Source organism: Mustela putorius, unplaced genomic scaffold (assembly GCF_011764305.1).
Source record: "Mustela putorius furo isolate JIRA1106 unplaced genomic scaffold, ASM1176430v1.1 tig00001361_pilon_pilon_pilon, whole genome shotgun sequence".
NCBI lineage: Eukaryota > Metazoa > Chordata > Mammalia > Carnivora > Mustelidae > Mustela > Mustela putorius.
In genome coordinates this window covers 43,788-57,210 of record NW_025421714.1, presented here as the reverse complement: position 1 = coordinate 57,210, position 13,423 = coordinate 43,788, and positions in this window count along the sequence as shown.

Below are 13,423 nucleotides of genomic sequence, written 5' to 3'. Positions count from 1 at the left end.
TGCATGGAGCGCTGGGTGTTATACAGTGAATCTGGGAACACTGTATCAAAAACTAATGAGGTATTTTATGGTGAATAACGTAACACAATAAAAGAAAATTATGAGATTATTTCAGATAATGCACTTGATTATGGGACCCAAGAAATCACTGTGTTCAAGCATTTGCATGCAAGTACTTAGTAAAAATATTTTTTACTAGGTAAATATATTTCATATGATATAAAATATAAAAATATATATAAAATATAAAATATAAACTTTATATATGGAAATACATATGTAATATATATTTTATATATAAATATCAAAAATATTTTTACTAGGTAAAAATATTTCATATAAATATAAAAATATTTAATAGGTAAAAATATTTCATCAAAGCATAATTGTCAGCTGTGCTTCTTTTATTTATTTTTTTGCTTCTAATGGCTAGTTTATTTTATTTATTTTTTTTTAAATTTTTTAATTTTTTTTCAGTGTAACAGTATTCATTGTTTTTGTACCACATCCAGTGCTCCATGCAATCTGTGCCCTCTATAATACCCACCACACGGTTACCCCAGCCTCCCACCTCCCACCCCTTCAAAACCCTCAGATTGTTTGATTTCTAATTGGTGTAAGGTGATATCTCAATGTGGTTTTTTTTTTTATTAAGTAAGCATAAGTTTTATTGACGATATAAAAGTGTTGGTTGAAAGAATATATGAAGTGTGAAAACCTTTATAGTTGTACCCTTGGAGTACACCTGCAAACAAAACATATATCCCCCTTCCCAATTTTTATGCTTTTTATTTCTTTCTTTTTTTTTAGGTGCTTTTTTTAATTTAATTTTTTATTTTTTATAAACATATATTTTTATCCCCAGGGGTACAGGTCTGTGAATCACCAGGTTTACACACTTCACAGCACTCACCAAAGCACATACCCTCCCCAATGTCCATAATCCCACCCCCTTCTCCCAAACCCCCTCCCCCCAGCAACCCTCAGTTTGTTTTGTGAGATTAAGAGTCACTTATGGTTTGTCTCCCTCCCAATCCCATCTTGTTTCATTTATTCTTCTCCTACCCACTTAAGCCCCCATGTTGCATCACCACTTCCTCATATCAGGGAGATCATATGGTAGTTGTCTTTCTCCGCTTGACTTATTTCGCTAAGCATGATACGCTCTAGTTCCATCCATGTTGTCGCAAATGGCAAGATTTCATTTCTTTTGATGGCCACATATTATTCCATTGTGTATATATACCACATCTTCTTGATCCATTCATCTGTTGATGGACATCTAGGTTCTTTCCATAGTTTGGCTATTGTGGACATGGCTTCTATAAACATTCGGGTGCATGTGCCCCTTTGGATCACTACGTTTGTATCTTTAGGGTAAATACCCAGTAGTGCAATTGCTGGGTCATAGGGCAGTTCTATTTTCAACATCTTGAGGAACCTCCATGCTGTTTTCCAGAGTGGCTGCACCAGCTTGCATTCCCACCAACAGTGTAGGAGGGTTCCCCTTTCTCTGCATCCTCACCAGCATCTGTCATTTTCTTACTTGTTTATTTTAGCCATTCTGACTGGTGTGAGGTGATATCTCATTGTGGTTTTGATTTGTATTTCCCTGATGCCGAGTGATATGGAGCACTTTTTCATGTGTCTGTTGGCCATCTGGATGTCTTCTTTGCAGAAATGTCTGTTCATGTCCTCTGCCCATTTCTTGATTGGATTATTTGTTCTTTGGGTGTTGAGTTTGGTAAGTTCTTTATAGATTCTGGACACTAGTCATTTATCTGATATGTTGTTTGCAAATATCTTCTCCCATTCTGTCAGTTGTCTTTTGATTTTGTTAAGTGTTTCCTTTGCTCTATTACAAAGCTGTCATCATCAAGACAGCATGGTACTGGCACAAAAACAGACACTTGGATCAATGGAACAGAATAGAGAGCCCAGAAATAGACCCTCAACTCTATGGTCAACTAATCTTTGACAAAGCAGGAAAGACTGTCCAATGGAAAAAAGACAGCCTCTTCAATAAATGGTGCTGGGAAAATTGGACAGCCACATGCAGAAAAATGAAATTGGACCATTTCTTTACACCACACACTAAAATAGACTCAAAATGGATGAAGGACCTCAATGTGCGAAAGGAATCCATCAAAATCCTTGAGGAGAACACAGGCAGCAACCTCTTCGACCTCAGCTGCAGCAACATCTTCCTAGGAACAACGCCAAAGGCAAGGGAAGCAAGGGCAAAAATGAACTATTGGGATTTCATCAAGATCTCAATGTGGTTTTAATTTGAATCTCCCTGATGGCTAGTGATGATGAACATTTTTTCATGTGTCTGATAGCCATTTGTATGTCTTCGTTGGAGAAGTGTCTGTTCATGTCTTCTGCCCATTTTTTGACATGATTATCTGTTTTGTGTGTGTTGAGTTTGGAAGTTCTTTATAGATCCTAGATATCAACCTTTTGTCTGTACTGTCATTTGCAAATATCTTCTCCCATTCCGTGGGTTGCCTCTTTGTTTTCTTGACTGTTTCCTTTGCTTTGCAGAAGCTTTTCATCTTGGTGACATCCCAAAAGTTCATTTTCGGTTTTGTTTCCTTTGCCTTAGGGGACATATCTTGAAAGAAGCTGCTGTGGCTGATATCGAAGAGGTTACTGCCTACGTTCTCCTCTAGGATTCTGATGGATTCCTGTCTCACATTGAGGTCTTTTATCCACTTCGAGTTTATCTTTGTGTATGGTGTAAGAGAATGGTCGAGTTTCATTCTTCTGGATATAGCTTTCCAGTTTTCCCAGCACCATTTATTGAAGAGACTTTTTTCCACTGGAAATTTTTTCCTGCTTTGTGGAAGATTATTTGACCATAGACTTTAGGGTCCATATCTGGGCTCTCTACTCTGTTCCACTGGTCAAATATGTCTGTTTTTATGCCAGTACCATGCTGTCTTGGTGATCACAGCTTTGTAGTAAAGCTTAAAATCAGGTAACGTGATGCCGCCAGTTCTATTTTTGTTTTTCAACATTTCCTTAGCAATTCGGTGTCTCTTCTGATTCCATACAAATTTTAGGATTACTTTTTCCAGTTCTTTGAAAAATACCGGTCCCTTTTTCCACATCTTTGCCAACACCTGTTTCTTCTCACCTTGTTCATTTAAGTCATTCTAATTGGTGTGAGGTGGTATTTCATCATCTTTGAAGGCTTTTCCATTTTTTCTCATTTTCAATTTTTTTCATAAGTGTTCCTTTTTTCATTTAAAAAAATTATTTTTGGGGGGCACCTGAGTGGCTCAGTTGGTTAAGTGTCTGCCTTTGACTCAGGTCATGATCTCAGACTTCTGGGATTAAGTTCCACATTGGGCTCTTTGCTCAGTGTAGAGCCTGCTTTTCCCACTCCCCTCCACTTGTGCTCTCTGTCTCTAACTCAAATAAGTAAAATGTATATTTAAAAGTAAGTAAATAAAAAATAAAATTAAAATGTCATTTATTCAACAGAGAGAGAGAGAGAGAGCACAGAAGCAGGGGGACAAGGAGAGGGAGAAGCAGGCTCCCTGATGAGCAGAGAACCTGATGTTGGACTTGATTCCAGGACCCTGAGATCATGACCTGAGCTGATGGCAAATGCTTAACCAACTGAGCCACCCAAGCATCCATAAGTTTTCTATAGTTTTCAGAGTACAGATCTTTTAATTCTTTGGTTTGGTGTATTTCTACTTATCATATGTCTTTTGGTGCCACTGTAAATTAAACTGATTCCTTGAATTCTAATTCTGCTGCTTCATTATTGGTACATGGAAATGAAGCAGACTGCTGTACATTGAATTTTGTATCCTATGACTTTACTGAATTTGTGTGTAAGTCTTAAGAATTCTTTTGGTGGAGTCTTTTGGGTTTTCTATATATAGTATCATGTCATCTACAAAAGGTGACAGTTTGATTTCTTCCTTGCTCATTGGTGCATTTAGTTCTGTGTGTTTTCTGACTGCTTTGCCTAGGTCTTGCAGTATTATGTTAAATAGAAGTGGTGAGAGTGGACATCTCTGTCTTATTCTGACCATGGAGGAAGTGTGATCAGTTTTTAACATTGAGGTTTATATTAAGTGTGCGTTTTTTGTATATGTCCTTTATTATGATGAGACATGTTCCCTGTATTCCTACTTTGCTAAAGTTTTTTTTTTTTAATCATGAATAGATGTTGTACTTTGTGAAATGCTCTTTCTGCATCTATTCAGAAGATCATGTGTTGCTTATACTTTCTTTTATTAATCTGGTGTATCATTTTGTTTGATTAGTGAATAGTGAAGCAAACTTGCTATCCAGGAATAAATCCAGTTGATTAAGGTGAATGATTTTTTAAAATCTATTTTTGAATTGGTGGATTTATGCATCTTAGTTCATCAGAGATATTGGACTGTGGTTCTTTTTGTGGTGTTTTTATTTGGTTTTTGTGTCAGATTAATGCTGGCTGTATAGAATGAATTTGGAAGTTTTCCTTATATTCAATTTTTTTAATAGTTTGAGAAGAATATGTATTAACATCCCTTTAAATATTTGGTAGAATTTATCTCTGAAGCCACCTGAGTTTTGATAACTTTGTTGGGAGACTTTAGATTACTGATTCAGTTTCTTTGCTGGTTATTGGTCTGTTCAAGTTTTCTGTTTCTTCCTGTTTCATTTTTGGTAGTTTATATGTTTCTAGGAATTTATCCATTTTTCCAGATTGTACAATTTGTTGCCATGAAGTTTTTCATAATATTCTCCTACACTTGTTTGTATTTCTGTGATGTCAGATGTTATTTTATCTCTCTCATTTGTGATTTTATTCATTTGGGTATATTTTCTTTTTGATAAGTCTGAGTAGGTTTTTATCAATTTTATTAAGTTTTCAAAGAACCAGCTCCTGGTTTCATTGATCTTTTCTACTTTTTAAAATTCATTATTTTATTTTATTTTATATGTTTATATATTCATATTTATTTTTTAGTTTCCATATTATTTAATTCTATTCTCAGCTTTATTTTCCTTCTGCTGGCTTCATTTCTTATTTGGTTTCTAGCTCCTGTAGGTGTAAAAATAGGTTGTTTATTTGAGATTTTTCTTGCTTTTTGAGGTAGGCCTGTATTATTATGTTCATACCACCAAGACCTCTTTTTCTACATCCCAAAGTTTTTCTAAAATTGTATATTCAATTTCATTTGTATCAATTTTAAAAAAATTTTTTTCTTTGATTTCCTGGTAGACCCATTAATTGTTTTGTAACATGTTATTTAACTTCCTTATGTTCTTTCTTTCTTTTTTTTGGGGGGGTGGACAACTTCAAGTTTCATAGCATTATGATCAGAAAATATGCATGGTAGGATTTCAATCCTTTTGTCTTGTTGAGGTCCAGTTTGTGACTTATTATGTGATCGATTCTGAAGAATGTCCCATGTGCACTTGAAAACAAAGTGTATTCTCTTGTTTTAGGATGAAATGCTCTGAATATATCTGTTAAGTCCATCTGGTCCAATCTTCCATTCAAACTCATAGTTTCCTTGTTGATTTTCTGTTTACATGATCTGTCCATTGATTTAAGTGGACTGTTTATGTCTCCCGACATTATTGTATAATTATCAATGGTTTTCCATATGTTTGTTATTAATCATTTTATATATCTGGGTGCTTCCATGTTGGAGGCATCAATGTTTATAATGTTAGATATTCTTATTGAATTTTCCTTTTATTATGATACAGTGCTTTCCTTCAAGTCTTGTTTCAGTTTTGGTTTAAATAGAGTATGTCCAAGGGCAAGATGATGTAGAAGTGAGGGACTCCATTTCAACTGGTCCCCTGAATTTAGCTAAATATCTACCAAGCCACTCTGAACATCTGGATCTCTACGGCATCAGATTATCATCAGTTGAGAGGTACAGAGGACTGAGTTGTGTTTGCCTGGACAGATAAACAAAAAGGGAGGGAGCCCCCAGAAGCTAGCCACTGGAAAGTAATACCATGGTGAAATAGCTGTGATGGGGACCAGAAATAGCATGGGGAGCAGTGAAAATCCAGATGGGAAGGACCCAATAACAACACTCAAACAGAATCCAGGGTATTCAGGGGCAACTCTTAGGACCCAGGTGGCCGCAGGCACAGACCTGAGCCTGGGGACCACAGCAGCCAGCCACAGCTGTTGTTACCATCCAAACCCATGCCCAAGAGGACCTGGTGTGGACCTGGGCCCATGGACCCAGGCCCATGGACCCAGGGGTCAGTCACTGCTGTTGTGGGCACCTGCACACATCCAGACCAGGAATCACTCATAGTTTTGGAGGCACAGTGGGGCAGAGGAAAGCAGGGGATTGGTTCTACTGCTGAGAGGATCACTGGGGGTGTACACCACTTCTGGGAGACTGCAGTTTGCAACAGTGTTCACAGCAGGGGAGACTGTGTACTCTGGAGGATTCAGAGAGGAGCAGACTATGGCTTTTTTCCTTTGAGAGATAGGTCTGGTTGCAGACATGTTCCTTTGCCCTTGCCCTCCAAAAAGGCATGAAAAGCCACTAGAGAACAAAAGCTGCAAGAGAATGAAAGCCCAAAAAACTGGTTTCCATGGAGTTCAGCTACTTGATAGGAGGGCAACTCTAACCCCAAGCAGGGTTGCCTGAAAAACAAGTTGGCAGGCCCCTCCCCCAGAAGACAAGCTGGAAGAACAAGAGGATGACAACTTGAGAGTCTCCATAAAACTATGAACTCCTAAATCAGGGAAAAATTGTATATTAAGCCCCTGGGGTTGCCTTACAGTTTGTATATTTCTTAGATACAATTTTTTTAAATAAAATTCTTTTTCATGTTTCTTCTGTTTTTTTTTTCTTTTTACCTACTTATCATTTCAACTTGACGTTTAATAAAACATATTGCATATAACTTTTTAACTTGACCTTTTTCAAAATTATAATTTTTTCTGTTTTAATTTCCCTGCAACTTTGGGAAGTAGTGTTCTTTAGCAAAGAGAAAAAAGACACCTCCAGACTGCAAGTGAGGGGATGGATAACCATTTTGCATGCCAACAGACTCAAAAGAAAGCTATGGTACCAGTTCTTATATAAGACAAACTAAAATTTAAACCAAAGAATGTATTAACAGGTTCAGATGAACACTATTTTATTCTTAAAGGTCCCATCCAACGTGAAAATTTGACAATTGTAAATATTTTGCTCCCGGCATGGGAGCAGCCAACTATATAAACCAAATGTTAACCAAAATAAAGAATCATATCCACAGTAATACACCAATAGTAGAAGACTTTAACACTTCACTCTTAGCACTGGACAGATCAGAAGATCAACAAAGAAATAAGAGCCTTGAACAACACATTGGACCAGTTGGACTTTATACATATATACAGAACATTCCACCTTAAAAAAAAGAATACTCATTCTCCATGAAGGGAACTTTCTCCAAAACATACCAATACTGGGTCACAAGTCAGGTCTCAATTGATACCAAAAGATTGAGATTATTCCCTGCATGGTATCAGACCACAATTCCCTGAAAGTGGTACTCTACCATAAGAAAAAAAATTGGAAGGAATTCAAATACTTGGAAGTTAAAGAACCTCCAGCCAAAGATTGTTTGAATCAACTAGGAAATTAAAGAAGAACATAATCAATTCATTGAAACCAATAAGAATGGAAACACATAATTCCAAAACCTATGGGATACAGCAAAGTGGGTCCAAAAGGGGGAAATACATAGCCATCCAAGCCTCTCTCAAAAAATTAGAAAAATTCCAAATGTACAAGCTAATCCTACACCTGAAGGAGCTGGAGAAAGAACAGCAAACAAAACGTATATCAAGCATACGAAAAGAATTAATAAAGATTAGAGCAGAGATGAATGAAATAGGAACCAGAAAAACATTAGGACAGATCAACGAATCTAAAAGGTGGTTCTTTGAAAGAATTAGTAAGATCAATAAACCACTGGTCAGACTTATCTAAAAGAAAAGAGAAAAGACCTAAATTAATAAAATCATGAATGAAAGGGGAGAAATCATGACTAACACCAAGGATATAGAACAATTAATAGAAATTATTACCAGAAAATATACACCAACAAATTAAACAATGTGGAAAAAATGGATGCCTTCCTGGAAACTACAAACTACCTCTGAAACAGGAAGAAATAGACAATCTGAACAGACCCATAACCAACAAGGAAATTGAAGCAGTAATCAAAAACCTCCCCAAAAGCAAAACTATAGGACCATTGCTTCTCAGGGGAATCTACAAAGCATTTAAAGAAAAATATCCAATGGAAAAAAAGACAGTCTCTACAACAAATGATGCTCAGAAAATTGGACAACTATATACAGAAGAATGAAACTAGACCATTCTCTTATACCATACACAAAGATAAACTCAAAATGGATGAAAGACCTCAAAGTGTGACAGGAATCCATCAAAATCCTAGAGAAGAACATAGGCAGTAACTTATTTGACATCTGCCACAACTTCTTTCAAGATATGTCTCTAAAAGAAAAAGAGAGGAAAGTGAAAATGAACTTTTGGGACTTCATCAAGACAAAAATCTTCTGCACAGAAAAGGCAACAGTCAACAAAATAAAGAAGCAACCCATGGAATGGGAGAAGATATTCACAAATGACACTACAGACAAAGGGCTAATATCCAATAGCTATAAAGAACTGCTCAAACTCAGCACCTAAAAAACAAATAATCCAGTCAAAAAAATGGGCAAAACACATTAACAGACACTTTTTCAAAAAAGACATATGGAAAATGTTCATCCTCATTAGGCATCAGGGAAATTCGAATCAAAATCATATTGAGATACCACCTTACATCACTTAGAATGACAAAAATTAACAAGGCAAGAAACAACAAATGTTGAAGAGGCTGTGGAGAAAGGGGATCCGTCTTACACTGTTGGTGGGAAATTCAAGTTGGTGCAGCCACTTTGGAAAACAGTGTGGAGGTTCCTCAAAAAGCTAAGAATAGAGCTACCTTATGACCCAGCATTTTCACTACTGTATTTACCCCCAAAGATACAGATGTAGTGAAAAGAAGGAGGGCTACATGTACCCCAGTGCCAAACTGTGGAAAGAGCTGAGATACCCTTCAACAGATGCATGGATAAAGAAGATGTGGTCCATATATACAATGGAATATCACTGAGGCATCAGAAAGGATGAATATCCAGGTATTGTATCAACATCGAAGGGATTGGAAGAGCTTATGCTAAGTGAAATAGGTCAAGCGGAGAACAGCAGTTTTACAGTTTCACTTGTTTGTGGAACAAAAGGAGTAGAATGGAGAACATTAGAAGAAGGAAATGAAAACTGAAGGGGATGGGGAATTGGAGGGAGAGAAAAACCATGAGAGGTATGGACTCTGAAAAAGAAACTGAGGGCTTTGGCGGGGGGTGGGCAATGGGTTAGCCCAGTGATGGGTATTAAGGTGGGCATGTATTGCATGGAGTGCTAAGTGTTATTTGCAAACAGTGAATTATGGAACACTGCATCAAAAAATAATGATGTACTGTATGGTGTTTAACATAACATAAAAAGAAAAACAAAGTGTCTTATATAGGAAGATATTGTAGAATCATTTTTTTTCCCATTCCAACTATCTTTGCCACTTGATTGGGAAGTATAATCCACTTATATTAAAAGTATTTATAGATAGAGGACTCACCTTTGCCATTTTGTTATTTTTTTCTCTATGTCTTCTATCTTTGTCTTTCATTCCATTACTTCCTTTATTTGTGTTTTATTTGCTTTTTATTTTGACATAATTTGATCCTTTTGCATATATACATATGCACATATATGTACATAAATGTATATATGTTATATGTATATATGTACATGCATGTGCATATTATACATATATATGCTATATGCTTCATTTATTTATTACTTAGATATGTATATATACATGCATATATATGTTATATGTATATATGTACATATGTATACTATATATGTATATAGATGCTTTAAAATTTTTATTTATTTGCTTACTTACTTAGTAAGTTTTGCTAGGTTCAGTTTAGCCAGCATATAGTAAGTACATCATAAATTTTATTGTAGTGTTCATTGATTCAACAGGTGCATATAACGCCAGTGCTCATCCCAGCATGTGTCCTCCTTAATGCCCATCACCCAGTTAACCAATCCCCCCATACCCCTCTCTTCTGTAACCCTCAGTTTGTTTCTTGGCATCCTGAGTTTCTCGTGGTTTGTCTCCCTCTCTGATTTGTTCTCATTCAATTTCTCTCCCTTCCCCTGTGAACTATTCAGTATGTTCTCCATTGGAGTGCATATTATAACAGTCTTTCTCTGATTGGCTTATTTCACTGAGCATAATCCCTCCAGTTTCATTCTTGTCGATGCAAATCATTAGTATTCATCCTTTCTGATGGCTGAGTAATATTCCATTGTATATATGAACCACATCTTCTTTATCCATTCATCTCTTGTAAGGCATCTCTCTTTCTTCCAAAGTATATTTATTGTGGGCATTGCTTCAAGGACATTGGGGCGCATGTGCCCCTTCTTTTTATTAGATCTTTATCTTTGCTGTAAGCTTTATGGTTACCAGAGATATTATAAAACAACCTTCTATTTAAAAAAAATAGAACAATATTATATTTTTTGAACAATAGTATATTTTTAATTAAGCCCAACTTAACTTCACTTGCAAACAAACCTCTACTACTTTATAGTTCGATCCTCCTAAACTTATATTGTTATTATTAATTACATTAGCATAAATTTATACTTATTTTTATACATTTGTCTTTTAAATATTTTAGATGATAAAAATTTAATATATAAACCCAAATTACAAATTACTGGATTTTTTCCGCCTTTACCAGAGATCTTTTCATCTTTACATGGCCATGAGAATCTAGAATCCTTTTTATATTTTTAAAGATTTTATTTATTTATTTGACAGAGAGAGAGATCACAAGTAGGCAGAGAGGTAGGCAGAGAGACAGGGGGAAGCAGGCTCCCTGTCAAGCAGAGAGCCCGATGTGGGGCTTGAGCCCAGGTCCCTGAGATTATGGCCCCAGCCAAAGGCAGAGGCTTAACCCACTGAGCCACCCAGGTGCCCCTAGAATCCTTTGATTTCAATCCAATGGATTACTTTTAGAATTTCTTTTTCTTATTGTTTTTTTTTTAATTTTTATTAACATATAATGTATTATTCGCTTCAGGGGTACAGGTCTGTGAATCATCAGTCTTACACAATTCAAAGCATTCACCATAACACATATACACCCCAATGTCCATAATCCAGGCACCTTATCCCTTCCCCCCACCCCCCGGCAACCCTCAGTTTGCTTTGTGAGATTAAGAGTCTCTTATGGTTTGTCTCTCTCCCTGGTCCCATTTTGTTTCATTTTTCCCACACTACCCCTCCCACAACCCCCCACCCTGCCTCTGAAATTCCTTTCAGAGAGATCATATGATAATTGCCTTTCTCTGATTGACTTACTTCACTCAGCATAATTCCCTCTGGTTCCACCCACATCATTGCAAATGTCAAGATTTTGTTTATTTTGATGACTGCACAGTATTCCCCTGTGTGTGTGTGTGTGTGTGTCACATCTACTTTATCAATTATTCTGTTAATAGACATCTAGTTTCTTTCTACAGTTTGTCTATTGTGGATATTAGTGCTATAAACATCTGGGCGCACGTGCCCCTTAGGATCACTACATTTGTATCTTTAGGGTAAATACTCAGTAGCGTGATTGCTGGGTCATAGGGTAGCTCTATTTTCAACTCCATACTGTTTTCCAGAGTGGCTACATCAGCTTGCATTCCCACCAAGAGTGTAGGAGGGTTCCCCTTTCTCCACATCCTTGACAACATCTGACATTTCCTGACTGGTTAATTTTAGCAATTCTGCCTGGTGGGAGGTTGTATCTCACTGCAGTTTTGATTTGCATTTCCCTGAAACCGAGTGATGATGAGCACGTTTTCATGTGTTCATTGGACATTTGGAAGTCTTCTTAGCAGAAATGCCTGTTCATGTCTTCTGCCCATTTCCTGATGGGATTATTTGTTCTTTGGGTGTTGAGTTTGGTAAGTTCTTTATAGATTTTAATACTAGCCCTTTATCTCATATGTCATTTCCATTCTGTCAGTTGTCTTTTGGTATCGTTGACTGTTTCCATTGCTGTGCCAAAGATTTTGATCTTGATGAAGTCCCAATAGTTCATTTTTCTTCTTGCTGCTTCCCTTGCCTTTGTTACTGTTTCTAGGAAGAAGTGGCTGCAGCTGAGGTCTAAGAGGTTACTATCTGTGTCCTTCTCAAGGATTTTGATGGATTCCTATAACACATTGAGGTCTTTCTCCATTTTGAGTCTAGTCTTGTGTGTAGTATAAGGAAATGGTCCAGTTTTATTCTTCTGCATGAGGCTGTCCAATTTCCCAACACCATTTGTTGAAGAGACTGTCTTTTGTCCATGGGATATTCTTTCGTGCTTTGTCGAAGATTAGTTGGCCATAGAGTTGAGGGACCATTTCTGGGCTTTCTATTCTCTTCGAATGATCTATGTGTTTGTTTTTGTGCCAGTACCGTATTATCTTGATGATTACAGCTTTGTAATAGAACTAGAAGTCTGGAATTGTGATGCTGCCAACTTTCATTTTCTTTTTCAACATTCCTCTGGCTATTGGGGGTCTTGTCTATTTCCATACACATTTGAGGATTATTCACTACATTTCTTTGAAAAGAGTTGATAGTATTTTGATAGGGATTGAATTAAATGTGCAGTTTGCTTTAGGTAGTATAGAAATTTTCAGAATATATGTTCTTCTAACCCATTTCTTTGTGTCTTCCTCAATTGCTTTCATGAGTACTTTATAGTTTTCTTTCCCTCTTTAGTTAGGTTTATTATTAGGTATCTTATTGTTTTGGGTGCAACTGTAAATGGGATAGACTCTTTAATTTCTCTTTCTTCTGTCCTATTGTGTATAAAAATCCAAATGGTATCTGTGCATTGATTTTATTACTTGTTGAACCTGTCACATTGTCTCCCTCCAACCTCCAATCTTCCAATTGTCAGATGGATTTCCTGAGTGTTCCAAGTGATCTGACATCAATACAGCTGTGCTGAAGGACAAGGAAAGCCCTAGTTCCCCTTAATTCTCTACCATCTTAACTTCACCATCAAAGCAATCATAAAACATTTCCAAGATCTATAAAGAACTTCTCAAACTCAACACCTAAAAAAACAATGAACCAGTCAATAAATGGGCAGAAGACATGAACAGACACTTAATCCAAAAAGACATAAAAATTTCCAACAGACACATGAAAAAATGCTCCATGCCACTTGGCATAAAAAAATACAAATAAAAAATATAGTGATTACTTGTAATAAACCCCAACTGTTGCATGCAAGTGTTGA